General features: G+C 42.0%; 1 protein-coding gene across 5 annotated transcripts in view; it reads left to right on the top strand.

Annotated features, from left to right (window-relative positions):
• The window catches only part of LOC147263933 (forkhead box protein P2-like), a 102,677-nt gene that overhangs the window by 46,545 nt on the left and 41,802 nt on the right, over positions 1–14,330 (top strand). The gene's annotated exons all lie outside the window — the stretch shown is intronic.

Raw genomic sequence — 14,330 nt, 5'->3', positions numbered from 1 at the left:
CAGAAGCTGTGGTGGAGGCAGAGTGGACTTTGGGTTTCAGGAGGAACACAGGTGTAACAAAACAGATTGTAGTGTGTGTGTGTGCGTATGTGGTTTGTTAGATCAGTGCCACTGGTCAATTACCGTGTCAAGCACTACAAACTCTAAATCTTTGCAAGTATATTTACCCAATTTCATGTCATACACAATACTGTAAATGTAGTATTTCAATAGAATAATGGTAATATTTTTTGATGATTTCAAGAAATCCTAAGGGAATTTTCACTGGTTAAACTTGAAGATTTTATTTTTACTTCACACATAAGAACATCTGTTCAAGGTTTTTGAACATGGAATACAGACACGGCTAATGCCATCTGACGGAGTTGCTGAGCTGGAACTGAAACTGACTGGGATTAGGTTTATGTCTGAATCTAACCTGAACCTGTTGTTGATGCACTGTGAGCTGGAGCACAAACACAATTGTTGCATGGCTGTCACGTGAATTAATCTTGAAAGAATACATAACTCATTGCAAATGACTAACAGAAAGAGCCATGGACATAGCCGCAAAATAAAAAGAATCCTAAACACACTCACAAGTGCAACTGAAACTACATGCACACGAACAGTCTTATACTCAATGGGAAATGCGTTAAATAGATGACAGTTTCATAACTCAACCTAGGTTAAGCCTTTTGTTTGACCTGACACCATTTTTTCTTTTCTCCTCCTTTTTTCATGTGAAGCGCATTAGCTTGGTGATAAATGAACTTGGCTGGGGTTAACCACCTCAGTGTAAATAAGAGGCAGCCTTTCAGCAGTACACACTGTGGCCAATAGTCCTGCAGTCTCTTGCCAACCTTGTGCGAGGCAGGATCAATGGTCACTTCACAACTCATTTCCTTTTACGCCTCCCTAACTGCCCTGTTTCAGCTCTGGGAAATAAATGGCACTGGATCTATAAGTCCACTCACACAAACACATATACAGGGATGCCTACACACTCCTACAAACACACACTCCTCATACAGACTCTGAGGGGACTGAGCAATTGCCTCAGCTCAATACTCTCCACAATAATTTATTTGCAAACTGCCTTGGTGGTGAATGGTGTATCATCTTTTGTGGCCTCACAATCGAAAACAGGCATTCTGTCATTGTTTGTTGCCACTCTCCTGTCATTGGCTTAAACAGAGTACCAGTCGTTAATATGGCAGGGTGGAGTGTTACTGTCACACACAGCCGGAATACATACATGTAATTGGCTGTGTTTTCCTGTAATGTGGAGTTAACTGGGGGATAGAGAAAACACGTGAAGTGGGGTGCCTTCTGATGCATACAAGGTGCCGCTTGCTTTTCTCTAAATGATTCCCTTCCCCCCTTCAAAAAAAGGAAAAGTGAAGCAAGTGGCTTACAGTCATTTGATAGGCCACGACACCACTATCCATTTAACAGAGCTTAAAAATCCTACATATGCATATGCCGGGGTGTCTTAAGCTGACAACCACAAGACAGGATTTGCTAGAAGGCAGCTTTGGAGTGTTGTGAATTTAACAAGCATGTCTAGTATTACAGTTTCTCTCTGCTTTAGCCATGAATAGTAACAAATCAGTCTCTGAAACGCATGCCCGATGGTTTGTTGTGTACACCCCCCTCCCTTCTCTAACTAATATTAAAATGACTTCAAATCTGGTTAAGAAGATGACGAGCAACGTCATTAATGACATCGGTGCTCTCTTCCGCTAATGCTTTCACAATCTCGGCTAACAGAATCCAGGTATGATCAAAGTTGTTTTTTTTCTCTCACTGCACTTGTTAACACTCTCTGCTGCTCAGATTACCTTCATCCCTGACCCATTTTTGAATAGATAAACGCTTCTATCCCTTTCCCAAGTTGTTTGTAGTTGTAATGCTACCAGGCTGCAAAAGGAAGATGCTCCTTATGCATCGCCCCCAAACACTGTATACATATGTAAGAGAGCCAGCCGGGCTCTCAGCCCTCTCCTCTTCACAGCCTCTCATACAAATGCAGTAAATAAGCTCAGGCCATGGGGAATTCAAGGCTCCAAACAGACAAACTGACAGACATGTTACTTAGTGCTGGCTTTGGCTCTCTTCACTGCAGGCTTTAGAGCTGAAGCTGCTGGGTTTTACAGTGCATCGCCCAATTTCAAGGCCTCCGTTGGCTGTCAAGGTGGACTAACTTCTGTGTCATTTAAATTGTTTTCTATATTTTTTTACATTTGTCCAAATAGAGCAAATCGCTGTACATACAAAAAATCTATCTGGTTTATTTATGAAACAAATCTACTTAGCATGAAGTCCTTTGGGAGTGGAAAGTGAACATTTATTCTGGATAGATATATAGAATAAAATGTATCCTAGTCAGAGGTTAATCATTAGAGTCAATGTAGCTCTCTGGCCTACGGCCTCTCTCAAACAGCCTGCCATTCCTCATCAAGACCTAACACTGCTTATTTACCCACACTGGGGGACTCAACTCGCACGAATTGATCAGCGATAGCGGTGGAAAGCTGCTTGTTCCACCCTGATAAAAGTGACGCCCATGAGCATATGCAGAACATGCTTTGTGGGCTAGGCGCTGCACTTCAAGCTTGACTAGACACTAAGCTGATATTGGTTTCACGCTTGAGTCCATGGTGCAAAATCTTCCAATGGAAACACAGAGATTTGATTGTTTCTGTATATGCATTTATCAGGAGTTTACATGATAAATATACATTAGTCTGGTGGCTTTGCCATGCGTGGTATTGTTTCAGCGATACACTTCTTCCTGCGTTCCCTCTCACCCGTTTAGACTTCATCATCCAATTCAGCGTGAACCTGATAATCATAATTTGCTCAAAACTTCAAATGGATTTGTTGGAGGTTCTTTGCATCGTTAGTCTGAATCCTCTCATAGTGAGGAAATACTTTAGTTGGCAGAAGTTTTAAATGGATGAGGAGAAAATCCCTCTCAAAATCAATGCTTGTTTTTACCCCTTCTGCTCTGTACAATAACATAATTCTCAGACACACAAGTAAAAGTTTCTTAAATATCTATGAAATAAACCCCGTCCCTCTCTCTGCTTGGTTCTAACTTAATATTTTATTGCTTTCCCTGCAGATCTAAATGATATGTAATTTATCATTCATACAAATTTCATTTTATTTTTTAATAACTGCTGTAATTGTTCTGTCCTTGTATAGAGTGCTGTGAGGGAGTGATCATGCTTTTGGCACATTTATCAAAGCTCATGCTAAAAAAAAAAATGCTGAAAGGAGTCCCTTTTCTCACATAGCCAGACTAAGTGTGCGACAGAGTGATAAATTTTCTTGTTAGGAGAAATTACATCCACTAACTTGAGCTACTTCAGCATGAAATTGAAAAAGAGGCATTTCTTGTGAATTTCCATTCTTGATTCAATGAAAGATGTAGATTAGCCCTTTGGAAAAGGGCGTGGAGTAAGAATGAAATGAGAGAAGTATGACTGCGCTCACTCCTTCTTGTTCTTAGAAGCGTGATATAGGATGCTGTGGGAAAAGGTTTTGTTTATGGCTCAGTCACCCTGTTCGTGTCTCCGTCCTTCTCAGTTCTGTTTGTGTCTGCATTTGCTATACACATGTTTTCACACACACCTCATACAGTAGTACATCTTTATCACCGGGCTCCTCCAAACCTTTTTTCTGGCCTGCCCCACAGTCTGTGCCCATCATACCGCCATATCTTCATCTCCCTCTCACCTTCAACACACATGTACACATACACACACACACTCAGGAAAATACTGTCTGTTCTTGTGAGGGAAGGGGGGGCTGGAACACTGATTGATAGACGCTGTGTGTCAGAGTGGAAGGCAGATAACTATATCTTCTACAGCTAACTTAAAGGTCAAACACACATCGTTGTAATTGGAATATTCACAAGACAACTGCCAAGGTACAATGCAGACTCGAGGAAAGAAATAGATTGGGAGGAGCGCAGATACTGAGACAGGATGGGTGAGGTGGTGGTGAATGTGATCCATGACCCCTCCACAGGCAGATGTAGTGGCTATTTATTGATTTGATCTTTGCATAAATTTTCCATGGAGAGTGACCTCAATGAGGTGACAGGAAGCTCATGATAAGACATAACTGGTAAACTGTGAAATTAGCATTGAAATCTGCCTTGTTGTGAGTAAACAAATAAAAGGTGTCCACCCTCTGTTTCGAGAAATAACCAATTATGACATAACACGCACACTAAAAATTCATGAACAGTTAATTTGCAAAACTCCAGTTGATGATCATATTGAGTGTGAACAGTAGCTGTAAGCTTTTAATATAAACATATTTTATCAGAGGTACAACCACCTTTTGTCAGTGGAATGTTGAGCCAGCTGGTGGACATATTCAGAGTTCACCATGCAGGAGGTGAACTGAGGTCATTCACAGCTAAGGGCAGAGAACAGTCGAATCGACCCTAGAAAGGTCCAGGTAACACTTTCACTCAACACTGAACTTGAGCTCTGCAAACCAGACAGACAGACAATATTGAGCTGCAACAGCAGAGCGCCAGAGACAGGATGTGAGGCACGAACAAACACACACACACACACACACACACACACACACACACACACACACACACACCATGTAGATGCCGTCTTTATCTGACTTTGGCTGTTCTCAAGATGAATAACAGTGCACAGAGTAATTTATTTCATGATGGTGAGCGAAACCACAGCAAAAAACAATTCAATTATTGACTGAAGAGTCATCAAACTTTATGGTGTCTTAGCTTCAGGAGTTGGTATTTTGTCTTTAATATTCTGTAATAGTCTTTAAGCTCCAGACAACTGTTCAACGGGGATATCACTTGCTAACATGTTTGGTATATGACACAAATGTGTCTTGAAGAGAATCTGATAGCAACCATTTCTAAGAGGGAACAATGCCACCTGAAGTTCTAGAAACGGGCACTTTGTTGAATGAATCAGTTTATCCCCATTCATGAACAGAGGGAAAGTAGTAGTCAAATTCAGGGACCTTATCAACTTGTAACTTTGACTGGACTGCTGACTAAGTTGTATTCTTTTCTGGATTTTGAAGTGTATATATGTCATGTGTGTCATTATCAGAAGTTTAATGTAGGAAGAAAGAAGAAAGCGGTTAAATTACTCTCTATTCAAGATTTTCCCAACCTTTTATTTACCCTGCCCTCATCCCTTTCCTGAGTCATCACAAGCCTTAACTGCACAAATTCATTCATCTTTTCAACAGTAAATATTGGTCTTGATGTTGCGCACCAAACCAGTTCTTCTGTGGTGATTACTCCTTCTCAGGAGTCACATTTCAGATTGCTTGTTGCCTCTGGCCATGTTTTTGGAGATAGAGCCTTTTAAAAAGGACTTGTCAACAAAGAAAGACACAATTGCTCTGTGAAACAACTTCGTTTGATCCTCAGACAACAGTGTTAAGAAAACCTTAGTTTTCACTGAAAGATAGCTGTTTAAATGTACTGAATTATAGAAATCATAGGTATATTCATTTTTGATTATGCTGTCGTAGATTTGCAACAGTGTATTGGTTTTAAGACATCCATCCATCCATCCATTTTCTTCCTCTTATCCTGTTAAGGGTCGCAGGGGGGCTGGAGCCTATTCCAGCAGCCTTCGGGCAAGAGGCGGGGTTCATCCTGGAGGGGTTGCCATTCCATCGCAGAGCCAACACATAGAGACAAACAACCATTCACACTCACAGTCACTGACACTACAGTCAACATAGAGTATTCAATTGGCCTAGTCCCCAATTGCATTTCTTTGGACGGTGGGAAGAAGCTGGAGTACCAGAGAGAACCCACACAGGCACAGGGAGAACATGCAGATTCCACACAGAAAGATCCTGTGCCCGAGCCGGGACTCAAACCCGGAACCTTCTTGCTGTGAGGCGACAGCGCTAACCACTGCACCACTGTGCCGCCCTGGTTTTAAGATATATTTAACCTTATTATGAAAACTGACAGTTTGTCATACCATGTATCACTTTTGAGAGGGACCTGCTTACATTATAAAAGTATCATGTAACCAAGATTAAAAAAAAAAAAGATCCCTGAAAAGTGGCAACCTAAATCGTTTTCAGAATGATGCTATTTGTTACTGAATCGTATCAAGCGCACTCAATATGCAAGTGTCCCAGTAATTGGAGTACTATTTCCAAGCATCTATGTTTATGTTTTCACTCCCCAACTGCGTTTTTTTTCACAGGCCCCTTCTCCAAATGAGCTATGGCTTGCCTGAAAGCAACATTTCTTAAAACTATTCATCTAGCTGTGTGACCTCCGATTGACTGAAACTGTGAAAAGGAGAGAGCTCATAATCACCTGGAGAGGTAATCAAGCACCGCAGGAGAGGAGAAGATAGTGTAGTAACAATAGGTGTGTGTTTGTGTGTGTGTGTGTGTGTGTGTGTGTGCTTGCGTGTGTGTGTTTCTTTGTGTGTTCTTGCAATGCTACATATTGAGGACAAACATCCTTGTACTTATATCTTTGTGAGGACTTTCACTGACATAATACATTCTCTAGCCCCTCACCCTAACCCTAACCATCTCAACTGACTGCCTGACCCTAAACTTTGACCCTTAACCTAACCAGAACCTATTCTAACCTCAACGCGAAAACCAAGTCCTGACCTTCAAACGGCCCTTTGAAGATGTGAGGACTGGCTTCAATGTCCTCACTTTCCAAAAATGTCCTCACTCTGTTGGTTAAATATGTATTTGTGTGTGTGTGTGTGTGGGGGGGGGGGTGCTCTCAGGCAAGCTTTGCAAAATGAACACTTGACCCCACACACACTGTTCAACACACAAACACCGTCTGCTTTCCCTTCTTCTACCCGCACAAATAGCCTCCACTGTCTCCTCTGTTCTTTGTCCATCTCTATTTTTCTTCCTCTCTTTGTGATAATATATTGTGGAAGCGCCCAGCTGTCGGCCTCCAAAGGACTTCCGTAAGAGCAGCAGTAGATAAAGAGCATTGCTGAATGGGCTTGCTGTCACCTTATCTGAAAGTAGCGGTGCAGCACAGGTCAAAGTAACGACTTAACTAAAGCCACCAGCAGAGATCAGGAAGGGGAAAGTACCGGTAGGTACTTGTTGAGGTAAATTGAACTTCAAAAGTGATGAAGCATCAACAAGACGCTCAGATATATTAACTACATTTAGATGTGCACTGTTATTCCAAAAATGACTGTACTCTGTTTGATTTTCTGAATTGGTGTCTTTCACAATTTAGCATTTCCCAATTAAGACGTAGATATGTCTCTATGAGTTGACTTTAGAATTTCTTTTGATACGTATACTGCATATTGCACATATAGCCCTCAAGTCAGCTTTCATAGCAGTTTGCAATCTTGTGGCTCATGTCCTCTTGCTTATCATAACAACATAAGCACAAATTAATATAGATTTTAACATAATTATTTTCTTTCATCGATACACACAAGGAAAAGGGAGCATGGCTTGGAGGTAGCGTGGCAATGTAGCAACCGAAAGGTCACTGGTTCGATCCACACTTCCTCTGGTGACCATCTCGAAGTATCCTTGAGCAAGATACTGAGCTCATTGCTCCTTATGGCCATTTGATGGACTGGCAACCCATCCAGGGCGCACTCTGCCCAGTGTCAGTTGGGATAGGCTCCAGCCCCCAGCCCCTAGCACCCCTGCGCACGACCCTTAACGGATAAGCGGTATAGAAAATGGATGGGTGGATGGATGGAATACGTACAAGGAGATATATTAAAATATTTCGGACAGGAACACAGTCAACTTAAGTTTCAACCTTTGTTCTTCTGACAAGGCAGCTACTCAGGATTTGCGCAGCTGCAAATAAAGAGGACTTTTATTGTAGTATCATTTCCTTAGCTATGTAAACATGTTTTTCCTTAATAATAAGGGCAAAACCTGGAATAATCGTGGAATACTGGGTACATGTACATGGGGCCAGTGTTAGACATTTTGACAGGACAGAGGACAGTTATTTTAGATGGCTTTATTTATATTTCAAACTTGATGAGTCAAAATCAAATTAAACATGGCAATACAGACTTGTTGAAATTGATGTATAGCTTAAAACCTTGCTCTCCCTTGCGAGAACAGATATATCATATTATTTACTCACGATATCCATGGTGATAACACCAGGAGGCCGGACATTAGTGGATAGTAGCGGTTTGAGTGAACGACGTCAGGCCTTGTTCTCAGTTATTGCTGGCATGGCCAAACAAAGTCTTGGCAGCCACACACATATTGCTGCATATGCACTTTTTCTTCCAGCTCACCGATATAAACACACATTTTATCTGTGATGGGTAAAACAGACCAATGTTTTGTCTTGTTGGTGAAAAAAATAAGTGTGAGGTTACACAATGGCGCTAGAGTCCCTGGAGCGCTGCCTACCACTACCGCCGCTACCACTGCTACCACCACTTTCCTATCCTTTCCCATACAAGCTTTCTTCCTGGGGTAGCAGCGAGCAAATTCATCTCATCAATCCCCCCGGGAGGGTGTAGCTATGCAGCTCTGTTTACTGTGGCAGAAAGTTAATATAAATTTTCATCAGTGGGGGAAGTTTACACATATGATTCTATTTGTCCTTCATTATTAGCACCTGAGTCTGGGGCTGGGTAGGCATAATTGTCTACAGACACAGGCCAAATAGATGCAAGGGAAAGGCAAATAAGCACATCCCAAAATAATTTGATGCTTGTGTGTTACAATCCTCCACCCCAGGAATTCTTAATCTAGAGAATCAATAAACAAGGTGGAAGAGAGGGGGTAGAAAGACAGAGAGATGAGAGGAAGAAATGAATAATGTGATATGTGGAGAAGGGGGAGGGAAGAGGGGAAGAAGTTGAGGTGAATTCAAAGCGCAATGATGAGGTAAAAGGCAGCTGAGGCAAGCAGTAAAAGATCAATATGGAATACGTATTATTCACCTTAGAAAGACGACATGACAACAAATGATATTTTCATGGTTATTTGTTGAGACAGAAGAAGCTGAAGTAGTCGCTGAAAATCCTTCGATAGAGATAGCAGAACGGGACACAGAAGCCCATTGTTCTACTGGAGAGCTTTATGTCTGTCCTGAGGCCGAGTGCTCTCTCCATGGACCTCTCCCTGCCTCCACACTGTTGATTTATTGAGTCATACATTCAAATGCTCATTATGCCTACATACTTTCCAAATTTTCATGTTCTCCGCTCTGTCTTTCCCTTTTACATTAGCTTACATGTGGCGAGGTGGGAATTGTTTTTTGTTTTTGTTTTTTTGTCATGGACATGTATTGAGAAACTGGCCAGAAGTTAGATGTGGGACAATTTAAGACTGAATTTTGTTTGATGCTCACCATCAGCAGCATGTGTTGGAGTTATAACAGGACCCCATATTTGGGGAAAGAACATGGATTAAGAGGTAGCAACGATCATCTCTTCCAGTCTAGCAGTTTACATGTTTGCTCTCTTGTCCCCCTGCTGTTTGTATCTGCAACTTTAGCTAACTATGTTTTCTGCTGATGCTCTTTCTCTTCCAAGTAGGTAACCAAGCAGAGAGGATGTGCAGGCGTACTTTGTGCTTTGTAGATTTCGTAACAACAAAATGGAGCTGAATCTGCAGCCAGTATTCCTTGTAAATTTTTGTGTTTCTCATGGTAGGGATGCCTCTATATATTAGTGTCAGGCAATATTTTCCCCGTTGACTACCATCAGAGAAATTGAATTTGTTCTCAAAGGTGTGATAAAGGTCTAACACACACACGCACACACACACACACACACACACACAAATTTCTTTATGATTTTTTTTTTTAAATAAATGATGAACAACAATGGTTTGCACAATAAAAAAAAATCTTTGACACCAGGTATTGGCCAAAACATTGTCATAAATATTAGCATCGACATCGGTCCTGCAAAATCGATGCATCCTCAACTTAATGAGATAAGCTTGCTTGCCAATCTTTAGGTACACCTAGAAAAAAATGAGTCGCATCCCCCTCCATGAAGATTATATGCTCAGTTTATAATGTTTGGAAGAGGTGTTTATGTGTTTATATATTTTTTGGGCTGTAATTTATGTTGAACTGTTATGGGTTGTACTGAGAGTTGGTCCTTATATCTTGTGCATCCCATTCATGTGATTTGATAGCACCACAATACAGTGAGTAGTCTCTGAAGTGACCTCTCAAATACATGTGCACCTCTCTTGAACAGATTCAGAAAACCTGAAGTAATTCTCATGAATGTAAAATTTATGGCAGGACTGGATTTTTTTTATCCAGATGTTCCTAAAAAAGACACATAATCTTCACACTTGAAGGGTTGGCTTGATGTTTTTTAGAATAATTTAGCAATTTAAAATGATAACTACCTACTCGCATGCTCTCTGGTCATGTTTGACTGAAGTTTGTTTTATGACCAGTGCCACCCAATAAAACTCATTCTTCCTGCATGTTTAGGGGCTCTGCTTTACACACAGTGCTCCCTGGTCGCACTTTTCTTGTTTTTAAAAACTCCTGACCCAATTTTGTATTCAGACATTGTCTAGGACATCTTATCCCTCTCCCCTTCTCTCCTCGTTTGTCTATCCTTTCCAGCCAGCCCCTCCAAATCTGTATCCATCCATCCATCTGCCCTGAATCCACTTATATAAGAAGATAGGGTGTAAATATTTTGGTTTGGAGTGTCAGCGCATATCGCCCCGGCCAACAGACCAGCAGCCTCAGTCCAATCAGCCATGTTTGTTTGTTCAGCTTAAACTGTTTGTGCCTTGTATTCAGGGGCATGTGACTCCCTCCAGCTTGATAAAGTGTTGCACTTGTTCTTTTCCTTTCACTTTTAACTATTTCTTTCCTACAACCGCCCTATCCTCCCGATTTCCTGGAATCAAAGATAGATTGGTGCTGTGAATGAGATTATGTGTGTACCCAACCGCATGCGCGTGCGTGTGTATGTGTGTGTGTGTGTTTGTGTGTGTGCGCGTTGTCACTGCTGTCAGCATAACAGGAGTTTTTCTGGCCGACAGCCTGTTGAACAGCAGCCCTCCTACAAACACACGCGCAAACAGAAAACGTGTTATAAACAGCACGGAAATGCTGTTTTATCACGATGCAGCACATTTTTTGTTGATTAACAATTGATGCAATCTTTTTACTGTTACTTTCTGGAACTTTGACACTTCCTGTGCAGTCTACATCTACCTCTTAGGAAGCAGGTTATTTTGTTCTTGTGTCATCATTCCAATATCTGCTACATTCCCTAATAACAACAACCTGCTCTTGGCCAGGAAGTGATCTGCGCTGTCCAAACACAATGTCACAGCTCCTCAGATATATCAGGGTCCTGTGTCATGGCTGCGTATTCTGCAGTCTCCAGGTGGATTTGAAACAGTGACATTCATAGTGGATGGCTTACTCCTTGTGTGCAGCCCATCAGCCTCAATCTGCCACACACAATAAGCAAAGCAATCTAGAGATTTGTTATGGTTGGGCCTGCTGTAGGCCCGCTAATGTTTTTCATGCTTGTTGAAGATCTTTGCATGCTCGTTTCAAAGGTGCATTGTGATAGGTGTTGCTTATTACCCTTTCTGTTGAGTCTAAACACAAGCCGAGGCACGGGATGAATGGACGGATGATGTTTTTTTTCGGTCCCCTATCTCTTCCCCTCTCTTTTCTTCCTCTCCAGTGATTTCTGCATGCCTATTAATGTAGCAGAGGAATGCCTGTGTAAACATTCTTGTTTCTCAGTCCGTTTCGCATAATAGTCGCCTGTATCGCCTTTCTCCTGACCTCACTATCTGAAACCAATTACACCAGATCCATTTGGGCTGAATCTTATTTTCATAAGGATCCCTGTGTCGCGGTCTTGTGTGTTATTTTCCCTCCTCTTATTTTTTTTCCAACCTCAGTGATGGATATCAACATCAAATATGCCTCTGAGTGCCTTGTTATTTATATAGCAGGGCCCGGCTCTTTTACTCTTTGTCTCTCTCTCATATTCTCTCATATTCTGTCTGGCTTGTTCTCATTCGAAGGAATGTGTCACATTGTGCTATTTATACAATGTGCGCATTAATAGACTGGGGGATGTCATTTTTTTGTGCATAGCAACCCAGGTTAAATAGGCGCTGGGTCTGCACTCCTCTATGTTTTTGTCCGCTTCCCCCGGCTCTTCAGCAAACTTTTGATGACTTTTCTTGGCATTTGGTGCTTTTTGTGGGCTGAGATGGGCTTCTGCTTGCCATCTCTGTGGAGTGGGAGGTGGGTGACACAAATTGGTGCTTTTTACTGTAATGGTGGAATACTCAGAGCTGGTGAAAGTGAGGGGACATTTTTTCAGACTTTTTTCCTCTCCCCCTCTTACCTTTAGTCTCAGAAAAATGGCTAACCCCTCTTCCACAAAAGAGGTGACAGACAGTTTCAGGCCTGACATACCACTCTGGAAAAGTTTTGCCGGTTCTCAGAAGGTCTTTGTTTTGTTTGGAGAATGACTCTTTATTCAGTCTGAGCAGACTTCTGTTCTAATAAGCCTGGTGCAGCTGGTTTCCCTGCTTCACCCTTGTCCACCACCTTTCATACATCCATCGATGTTTACCTGGCTTGGATATTGCAAGTGCTGTTAAAAACATCCATTTCTTTGTACTCTTCACCGCATGTAATATATTGAGTGGCTTTCTTGACTATAACACTGGGAGTCATTATTGATTCACACATGGATAAACATTTCCTCTATGACAGCAACCTTAGGCTGCACTAATCAAGCAGCCTCTCCTCTAACTACTGTGTGCAGGACTCAATAAGCCTTATAATTACTTTGATTCACCAATCATTGTGAGATTAATTATCCCCCATGTTTTAATTAGCAAACCATTTCTGCATTCACAGAATTTGTTTTTGTCTTGTGCGTTCTGCTGGTGGAAGTGAAAGTCGAGCAATGTTTGACATGCATTTTGAAAAAGTCCACAAAGCTTCCTCTGCCTCGTGTGTGTGCCTACTATACCACTTTTTCGCATGTGTGTTGTGAAGGAGAGTGATGGCTCGGCTTACAGATGTCAAATTGCACACACACATACATATAAAGCAATGGCGACTGGGCTCCTCTTACCAAGGAGACAGATCAATGCAGTTAGGACCCAGTGTAGGTGTAATGTGTTTGTTTACTTCAGTTCAGAAAGCCTGGCTGCTCAGGAGGAGCCAGACAGACAGCAGCCCCCACCCCCACTCTGTCTTTTCATAATTGATCATGGGGTGGCTGCGTTCCCCCAGGGGTTAGGGCATGGCGACTTTTTTCCCCCCTCAATCTTGTTTTTACATTTTTACTGCCTCACACTTTCTCTTCTCCCTGTCTTTTCCTCTTGTTTGCTCAGGATCTCAATGTACTAGTTCAAACATTGTTCCCACCTGCTGGTAGAGCTGTGCCATATGCACGTCCTGTCAAGGCAGCTGTTGTCATGGATACTAGCAAGCACCAGAAAATAAAATGAGAACCCCTGTTTCCTGAAGAAGTGTCACTCTTTTTTTTTTTTCCTTATGTTTTGCTTCTTCGACTTGTCCTCTTCTTTTTTCATCAAAAAAACATCTGTGAAGTTGTTGTTTAGGTGTGTGTGTGTGTGTGTGTGTGTGTGTGTGTGTGTGTGTGTGTGTGTGTGTGTGTGTGTGTGTGTGTGTGTGTGTGCGCACGCATGCATGCTTGCTTGTGCATTCCCATACTTGTTTCCCCCCCTCTCCCACTTGATGCTCATGGGCCTGAAGAATACAAGTTATGCAGCAGTGTGGAGCAGCAGCAGCAGCAGCAGTAGTAGCAGATGTGCACAATGTTCTTTTCTGCCAGACGCTTTCATCCATCTGCTCTTGAAGAATTGGAGTGAAGCTGCTAGCCCAGCTGCCGTTGTACCTGTGAAGCTGGAGCTTGCTCGTCGTACACATCCGGTATACACACCGCTAGGCGGGAGGAGATCTGTAATCCCATCCAAACCCTAGAGAAATAAATTACGCCTCATTGCAGCCTTTTTTGATTCTTATCATCTGGAAGTCTGGCAAACACAAATGGTGTTAATGGCACATTCTACAATTTACAACAAAAAATTCTTCAGGCCATATACAAACAGCTGTGAACTCTTTCTACCACCCATCCTCGGCTCATAAGCATCCTTAATGCATAGTGTAAAACCTGCACTGCTAGTTAATTCACTCTAAATGTAATCTGATGTTGATTTTGTCAACTTTAATTACAGCTCCCAGGGACACTTCACATGGTGCTGCCTCTACTTCAAATTGATATTATGAATATGCAAATGTGGCAGTAATTTGCAGAGAG

This window comes from Aulostomus chinensis, chromosome 4, assembly GCF_037954235.1.
Source record: "Aulostomus chinensis isolate RoL2024-O1b breed Wild chromosome 4, RoL_Achi_v1.0, whole genome shotgun sequence".
NCBI classification, from domain to species: Eukaryota; Metazoa; Chordata; class Actinopteri; order Syngnathiformes; family Aulostomidae; genus Aulostomus; species Aulostomus chinensis.
The sequence above is the reverse complement of the archived record's forward strand: the minus strand, read 5'-3'. Positions and strand labels throughout refer to the sequence as shown.